Source organism: Eubalaena glacialis, chromosome 3 (assembly GCF_028564815.1).
Source record: "Eubalaena glacialis isolate mEubGla1 chromosome 3, mEubGla1.1.hap2.+ XY, whole genome shotgun sequence".
In the NCBI taxonomy this organism is placed as follows: domain Eukaryota; kingdom Metazoa; phylum Chordata; class Mammalia; order Artiodactyla; family Balaenidae; genus Eubalaena; species Eubalaena glacialis.
The window spans coordinates 176,671,651-176,677,650 of NC_083718.1; positions in this window are offsets into that span (position 1 = coordinate 176,671,651).

Below are 6,000 nucleotides of genomic sequence, written 5' to 3' on the forward strand. Positions count from 1 at the left end.
ACCCAGGCAGTGGGGCCTCCAGAGGCTGTGCTGAGGCTAACCACACTGAACCACCTCCAAATATTAATTAACATTTATTAAGTACTTACTCTGGTGCTAAGCTGAGAGCCCAGAGCTCAGGCTCTTAACCACCATGTTATGCTGCATGTACCAGCTAGGTTACATTGGACAAGTCATTTTCCTCAGAGCTTCAGTTATAACAAAAATCCTTTACTAAATGCCCATTCCATGTTGGGTACTTCACCTAATTCATCACTGACATCCTGGCTGACATGTCTTGAGCTCTTTTTATGTTCCAGGCACGATTTTAAGCACTTTACATGTTTTAACTCATTAAATCATTATCTGATAGCTCCACAAGGTTGGTGTATTTTCCTCATTTGGGGAGGAAAACATTGAGACACAGAGAGGTTAAGTGACCTGCTGAAGCTTGGAAGTGTGGAATTCAAAGCTGGGTGGCCTTGTGGAGTACCTGAGAGTCCAGGCTACTGTGATTGCCTTTGGAGTTAGCAAATATTTCCAGTTCTCTGCATCAAGGTGCATGGATGGATTGTACTTCCCTGTCCCCTTGAATTTAGGTGCAGCCAATGAAATATGATGGAAATGATGGATGTCACCTCTGGATGTAGCTTAGGGTCCAGTGCAGTATTCTTAACTTGCCTTGAAAATCTTAGAAGGCCTCCCTCAGCCTGGGTCCCTGCGTGACGATGACATAAAGCAGAGCTCCAACAGACCCTCAATGGACATGTAGTGTGAGTGACAAACAAATCTTCGTTGTGTTGAGCCACTGAGATTTGGGAGTTGTTGCTACACCATAACCAAGTCCAGGGTTCCTTAACCTCTTCTCTTTCTTTGCTTTGGAATAGTTTAAGCGGCACTGGTATTATCTAATCTTTAAGGTTGAAAGAGTTCTCCTATGAAATCTTAGGCCTGGAGCTTTTTTATAGGGCAAGCTCTACAACTACTTTATTTTTTCTATGGTAATTAGTCTGTTTAAATTTGCCATTTCTATACGGGTCAATTTTGGTAAGTTGTATTTTTCTGGAAAATTATCCACTTTATATAGATTTTCTGGGTTTTAAATACTGGGAAATTTTACATAGAAGTCTAGATTTCGGTCTTGTCTTTAAAACTCGATGACGAGGCAACACTGGGCCCTGCCTTCTGCCTGGAAACAATCAGGTGGAGCTGTGTAAATAGCCCTTTTTCCTTCTGTTCCCACCACTTCCCACTGTCTTACACCAAACTTCTGGTATTTGTGACCCCTGAGATAACAAGAAATTAGGTAGTGTCTGCGTTTTTGGTGGTTGTTAGGGGCTATGGTTTAAGGGACCTGAAATAGATAGGAGTCCAAAAACAGAAAAGCTGAACTAATCCTATCTGGGGCAGCAGGGGCTAAGATTTCAATTATCAGGAAGGACTCATTGACCTCAGAATAGTCCTTATCTTGTGATCCTAAAGCTTTAATTCCTGTCAAGAGAAAACAAAACTTTGCCTTTCATTCCGCATTTAGAGGGAATGAAGGAAGAACAGTAAAATTTATTGAGCTCCACTTCTCTCATTGAATCCTTACAAGAATTCCTGTGAGGTGTCATTATTCCCATTTCATAGATGAGGAAACTGAGGCTCAGAGAGGTGTCACAAAGCTGAAGAGTGGTGGAGCCAGGATTTGAACCTGAATCTCTTATCCCAAAGCTCATGCGCTGTTTTCCCACTGCACGAGGCATTCCCAAACCAGGCTGCTCATCAAACTCGTTGGGGGAGGCCTATAAAAAAAGTACCTACTTCCAGATCCTACCTCTGACCAATTCAGATTTCTGCAGTGGGGCCAGAAATATGTAAACAATGATTCTGGGAATTCCTTGGCAGTCCAGTGGTTGGAACTCCGCGCTTTCACTGCTGAAGGGCCGGGTTCGATTCCTAGTTGGGGAACTGGGATCCCACAAGCCACGTGGTGTGGCCAAAAATACCAAAAGAAAACAATGACTTGTGTAGTTATTTGATTACTGTCTCCCCTACTAGATGAAAGCTCCATGAAGGCAGAGGCCATGTCTGTCTTACGCAGTGACACAGAGTGGGGACAGCACAGTATTTGCTGTGTGACTGAATATGCAGGCTTCCCAGCCCTGACACACAGGCCAGCTGTGAAAAGCTTTTACACTGTTTGTGGAAAATTCTCTGGAGCAGTTCTCAAACTTTAATGTGCATTGTAAGAAGAATTGCTTGGATTCTTTTTTTTTTTTTTTTAATGCACATTCTGGGGCCCCAACCCCAGAGATTCTCTGCTTGCGAAACATGGGTATAGCTATATAAAACTTTGATGGCTTGAACTTTCCTCAGAAGTTTCTGAAAAGAGTTGAGACAGTAGGCATCACAGAAAGAGAAATCTGGGGGCCTGTGAGGACAAACTGCCTATTTCACCAAATAACCAGGTTAGCCAAATCACCAGGGAGACACTCAAGTGGATGTGGAACCTTAGTGGAGAAACCCTGTGAGAGGGGCATCTGTTAAGGGAATGAGCCAGGAAGAGGATTCTTCTGGACATCAGTTACACGAAGCACAGAGAAGTCATTCCTAGAAATGATTAGGGTCTTGGCCTGGGCATCTTTCTGCATTGGAGGTTGGCTTTGTTCCAGAAGCCTAACATTGGGTATGTGTTTGCGTGTGAGACGGGAAATGTGACTGAGAACATGTGCTTGGAAGTCAGACCAACAGCACACAGCACCACTGGTCACCACTGTGTGACCTTGGGCAAGTTCTTAATTTCCCTGTGCTTCAGCTTTCTCAGTTTTTAAATGGGGGCCGTGACAACCTACCTTACAGTACCATTGTGATAATCGAGATAATGTATGTATATGAGACCGTGGTTCCTGGAACATGGTAGGTATATAACCAGTGAGCTCAGTTACTCTTACCTGACCATGAGCGCCAGACTTGACTGCATGTTACTCTGTATCCCAGGGTCTAATACAGGTCCCTGGCTCAGCAAATGTTGAATTAATGAATAATGGACAAAGGGCTAACTTATAGACACCGGGTAAAATCATCCATCGGATACCACATTCCATCATTAACTTCAATGCATAGTAATTTGTAACAGTGAGAATTAGATCCAGTAAAGAATTGGGAAAAATAAGTCCAGACCATACACCAAGAATACCCTCTTTAGGAGAGAAGGGATCATAAAACCGTGTTGCCGTGAGATGTTGAGGTTTGATGTGAGAACCAAGGCTCTTGATGTATGTAGGGGCTGAAACCAAGCCCTTGGCTCCACCCACGAATGCTGAAACTCTCGCAGCTCAGCCAGGGCCAGCACAGCAGGTTCTTATTAAGCCCTTGCTGCCACGACCTTTCTGCCTGTGTGCTCATTGTGCTCTCATTAGGAAGCCAATGTAAGACTGAGGAGACCTATCTGGGTCCTCTACACCCGCTGGAAGTGACTGAAAGGTAGAGTGGCACACACTTTGCAGTCAGAGAATCTGGGTTTGAAATCCTTTCCTTTGCCACTTACTAGCTATATGGCTTTGGCTGTCATTTCACCCCTCAGAGCCTCAGCTTCTAACTGTTAAACGGGGTAACAGGTCAGTCCCAGGGTTCCAAGTGCAGTAAGGGACAGTGCATGGTCCCCACCAAGTGCTCATTTTTATCTGAGTTTCCTTGCTTTGCTCATAGGGTTCCCTCCCTTTGAGCCCCCTTTTCCCAGACCTGCTGTGCTACAGTACAGACAGAAATCCAGCATCCTTCATGGCCCAGCCCAGGGATTAAGATCTCTGCCTCACAGCCCAGAAACCAGACATTGTGACCGACTTCCATTCTCTGACACGATAAGGGAGAAAGGAAGAAAGACAACAGTATATGGTGTTTTGTTTTGTTTTTTTAATTTAGACATGGAATTTTCCTTCCTTTTCATATAACTTATCTAATTAAAATATTCATCTTGGTAGTTACCACAAAAAAGTAACATAGAAAATTGTATTTACATTTTGGGACCAAAATACAAATGAAGAGCAAGGTAATACCTTGCTCCTTTCCCTCCCACTTCCCGGAAAGAAAGAAAAAGCCCCAAAGAAACTGCTCATTACACCAAGGATCACAAAGGGGTTAATTTGCAATTCAGTGATTTGTATGTAGTGTAGCACAGAAAAAAAAAATTGCACAAGTTTTCACAAATGAGACCAAAGGTTCAACATCATCCTGTGTCTGCTCTGCAGGCATTTCAATAACCCAGGAGAGGCGGTAGTTTAGAAACTCAGTTTTTCCTCTTCCCTCTTCTCACCAGGTCACATCCCTGATGCAGACAGTCTTGGAGGGGGAGAGGGAAAGATCTGGCTCTATGCAAACAGGGGTGATCCAAAGATGGATAGTGATGTTGGGATGTGTCTTTTCTTCCCTCCCTGCCCAAAGACTCCTAATAAAGGAAATTAAATCATACACAACTGTATCAAATATGAAAAACTGGTTTCAATGGTAAAGACTTGAACACACAGGTAAGAGACAAATTCAAGGCGTGGACACCTAGAGGAAGCTCTTCTAGGCAACAGGTGTCTGGCACCTGACCCAGACGCTCATTTGGTTTTAGATAAGAGGCTTTCTAATATCACCTTTGGGGAGCAGGCTGGGGGACTGGTGGAATGGTAATACAAACAATCAAGAGAAAGAATGCTTTACCCAATTCAAAAATACAGCAAATTAAAACACAGCAATACTTGTGTCCCTCAGGTACCCTGCATAGCAACGCACACTGAACAATGCTTCTGCTGCACAGACTTCTTGCTGCGTCGCTCTGCAATCTTCAGAGTTAGCCTAACTGAGGTCTCCAGGATGGTTAAAAACAGTGGGCTCCATATTCTGGGCTTTGAGTGAGCTTGTCAAAGGGACTGGTAACTGCCAAGCTCCATGGGCTATCACACTAACCACGCCCTCAATCTGCTTCTCAGGTTTCTTAAGGATGGGCTTCTCAAATTTATAGTATCTCCTTCTATCTGGGTCACAACCAAGTGGGTTCCTACTAGATTAGTGCCCTCCAACAGCCAAGAAGGACACTGACACTGTCCTCCAAGCTCTGATTTTTTCCCCCTATGTCAACTCGAAAGTGAGATCCTCCCTTCCCAAGACTGGTGGATGCCCTTGTGGCTCCCCCATCCTGATGCTACAGCTCAGACCCTTTCCTTAAACTGGCCCTTACCTCCAAATTCTGGTTTAAAGATTCAAAAAGTAGAGAGTTTCAAGCTGCTAAGTTCTCTACAAAACATAGCAAATTGTTGTGCTCTTTCAATCACATGATCTTACCTTTTAAAGAAAGGCAAAAACAAAACCAATTTCCAACACAGCATTACCTTTTAAAACCATTCACTTCTAGTAGCAATTCACAGGGACTAAGAGATTACAGTGCTGGCTTTTAAAACTCTAAAGTTGTATTTGGGGGCCTACAGAAAGCCCTGCCATGTGTTTGTGTCTTGCCCCATGCCAGTGGGGAGAAGGAAAAATAGGGGAGGAAAAAAAACCTAAATTTTTGAATTAGAAACTGGAAATTGTAAAAATAGTGGAGTTCTGTGCCCTCTAGTGAGCCTCAAAAACAGTGGGACCTGGCAAAAAGGACGGGGGGAAAGACTCTAGAACTTCCCTTAATAAATAATTCCCTGAATGAGTAGGAAAGAGATGCACCTGCACAGGACCTCAAAGCAACTGAGGGTCTCAGAGATGGGGGGGGGGGGGGTCCGACCTGAACACTTCCTGTCACCACGCCAGGGCTCCCCCTCCAGGACAGGCAGCCCAGGACCCATTCCTTGCTCTACGTGCAGCACGTGCCACACAGGCTCTGGGGACACCCAGTCCTCTCTCTGGGCCAAAGTCTACTCAGGAGAGATGAACTGGGACAGGGGAAAGGCTTTCAATAGGCTTTTGTCTAACAAAGAACCCTAAAAATAAAAGGCTAAGTGTGTGGTAGAGGACCGGAAAAAAACAAAAAAACCCCCCAAAAAACAAAAAGAAACCTGGGGG